The following is a 3234-nucleotide window of genomic DNA, read 5'->3' as shown; positions in this document are numbered from 1 at the left end:
GACCTCCCACACACACTGATAAAGAGCATGAACCTTAGACTGCTATAGACAAGATAGTGTAAAAATAAAATACGATGAAGGCAACAATTCAGGACATTGAAAGATAGCAAGCAGGTTCAGACTTACCCTTTTCACCAAGGAGAATAAAGCAGAAGAAGTGGATGGCAGCAACTCTCACTGTGCTGGCTTTTATACTGTGTCCTAGAGTGCCTGAGGACCTGAGACATACTTTGTGCATGTAGCTTTACCAGCCAATTGCTAAAGACTACTTGTATGCAAAATATTCCCAGCTGATGATTTACTTTCTCCTCACTGTTTGTATTTATTGCCTTGATCTAATTTCCTCACCATAATGTATGCATTCCACTATAGAGGTTTCTTTTATCTTAAAGTCTTATGAGCCCAGTTAATTCCTGGTCAAATCAACTGATTCATCTGAGTTACTAAAGAAATTCTTTTGCATCCTGAGGACAATATATGCAATGTATGTCATTTGACACAGATGAATACATATATTAGGAAAGACACATGTGAACTCCCCTGCGAAATCCCCCTTCCCTCTTCATGGAGAGCACAAGTTTTTGACACATCTCACTCTGAAAGAGCCAGCAGTTACTATTTCTAACTCTGAGTTGGACTGTAGGTTTGCCGAATTCCTCCCAAACAGCCACACAGCCACACAAATTCAGAAAATAAAATTGTTACAGAAAGCATTTAGCGGAGCTGATTGCACTTTATCAGCCTCAAAGGTACTTAGTGGGAAAGAGATTATTTGAGGGAACATATTGTTTTACTTTCTTGACTCAGGAGACAAGATGAAAGAGTATCAGCAGTCTGATCTACTCATTTAATATTAAACTACTACACTTCCATGAAGGAATTTGAGACACAGCTCTTCAATTTGGGAACTGAGCGTCAAAGTCCTTAATCTAAGGAGTCTGCAGTTTTATCTTTCTTCCTACATCAAACTCCAGGAAAACAATTCAGGTCAGCTTGAGGATGCATGTGAATTTTAGGCTAGTCAGAGACACTGGTACTCAGAGTCTTGCACAAGCTTACCTATGGGGTCATTAATGACGCCAAACAGTTCTACATTTGCCATTAAATTATTCTTTACCCCTACTGTGTCTTGCACTATTATACAAAATTATACTCCAAATTAATGGTAGCTACTTCAGAAGTGTATAATATTCTTGTTCTTTTTTTCTCTTTTGAAAGCAAATAATGTTGTCTTCATTTTGCATGGTCTTAAAGAACATTGCAATGTGCAACAATTCCATTTCTTTTTCAAAGACAATTTCTAGATTAAAAAGTAATCGCATACAATGCATAAGCAGACTTTAGGGCAGGGATCAGTATTCCAATCTCTCCTCTCCTAGTGTTTAAATCACTTAGCTAGAGACATGCAAATTATCTCTGAACTGTGAGTATCTTCATTAAGATCTCCTGGGAAATAAATGCTGATTGTACACTTCAGAAGAACAAAAGTCTTCAAAGTTCACAACACATTTTCATCAATGGCTCAGACATGCAAATAATGCATTATCAGAAAATGTGAAGGTATGTGACACTATTTGAACATGATCAGCATGTAAAGTTTGTGACCAGGATTACTAATGAATTTCACAAACTTCCGCGCATTATACGGTGTCACAAACTGGAGTCCTTCCATTTTTTACTTAAAATATAGATAAGTATTTGCACAAAATCATGTGTTAAAAATCCCATTCCAATCATCAGTCACTGGATGTCCTTAGGTATGTGAGGACCCCCATCAGTGACACTACTGACTGAAGCTCTCTTGTCCCTTGAGATTTACCAGCCTTTCCCCAATGCTCTTACCAACACACACACACAGACACACTGCTGCAGTATCAGAATGTTAAAAAACATAATCCTTTATAGGAGTAACTATCTATTGACCATAAGAGAAGCATGTGGGTTTGAAAACAAACTCATCAAAAGGTATAGTGATGATAAAAAGAATCACAAGTCCTCTCCTGAAGGTGATCATATGTTGAGTTAGCCTGGCTGGCTCAATCTTCTCATCCCAGGAGCTGAAAGCTTTGGGGTATTGCTCATTGGAGTATTACAAAGAGTAGTGATTCTAAATCTCACAGTCACTTATCAGGGATGAAATTACACACTCAGGGCTTAAATTACAAGCTCTTGCTGTGACAGCAGAAGGTACTCCCATGGGCCAATGTGACCAAAATGCTAAAGAGCAGACAAAATTCCTAACCAAATTGAATTTTGACTCATCCACATTTTGGGAAGGTGGAGTCAGTATATTTGGAGCCAGGCATTTTTAGTAGATGCAAACCAAAAAGATGAAAGAGGCACTATGGATTGTGGTTTTCATCCAATGCCAGGATAAGTCCAGGCAATAAACACAAACAGTAAACAAAATTTCACTAGTGGGCAACCAGCCATATGCAAAAAAACAAACCAAAACAAAAACAATTAATGCAGGAACTAGTTAGTAAATGTGCAAGAATGTCTTAGATCTTCCAGGCAGCCTGAGAAAGCTATAAAAGCTCTTGCTCTTCAGGGCCTTCCTGCCTCTTCCCTTATCCTTGTATGCACAGCAGACGCTACAATTCTGGTTTCAGCTTTACAAAATTTGGTATTGAAATACATTTTCACAGCAGTAGCAAATACTTAGCGTCCTGCAAAAACAGCTCATGTTATTCTTTTTTCTATGGGACCAACTTGTTCCAGCTATTCAGTGATAGATATTAACAGATGCAAGTTTATAAATCGAGAAAGAGAAGATACAGACAGTTCTTCTGTTCAGAGCATGTGTACTCTACCATGCACTGTTTCTTATGCTGCTGTTTTATTGTCTAGTACTACGTGTTATTGCATACGTGCTGCCTGATTATGTAGAACCCAGTCTAATACAGGATTACATTTCCAAAGCAAACACAATAACAACTTGAGAGGCAGTGCCTGACCTCGTCTTCCTAGAAAATTTTCTCTGTAACATGATAATCTAGCTCATATTCTGCAGCAGTGAATAAAATACTTTCTGATGAACTACAAAACCAGAGAAGCCTTTTACTTTGGGACTGTGCTATAATTGTTGCTACGATAAGTTTTAACCCAAAGAAGGGAGTTTGGGACAGAAATGAAGGGGGAAATTAATGCTTGAGGATTGGTTTTGCTTTTTGTTTTGAAGAAGCGAGCTGCATACCAGACCTTTCTGCTACAATTTCTGAATGCTTGAAGGAA

Source organism: Pygoscelis adeliae, unplaced genomic scaffold (genome assembly GCF_000699105.1).
Source record: "Pygoscelis adeliae isolate BGI_AS28 unplaced genomic scaffold, ASM69910v1 Scaffold792, whole genome shotgun sequence".
NCBI classification, from domain to species: domain Eukaryota; kingdom Metazoa; phylum Chordata; class Aves; order Sphenisciformes; family Spheniscidae; genus Pygoscelis; species Pygoscelis adeliae.
Note: the sequence above shows the minus strand (reverse complement) of the source record.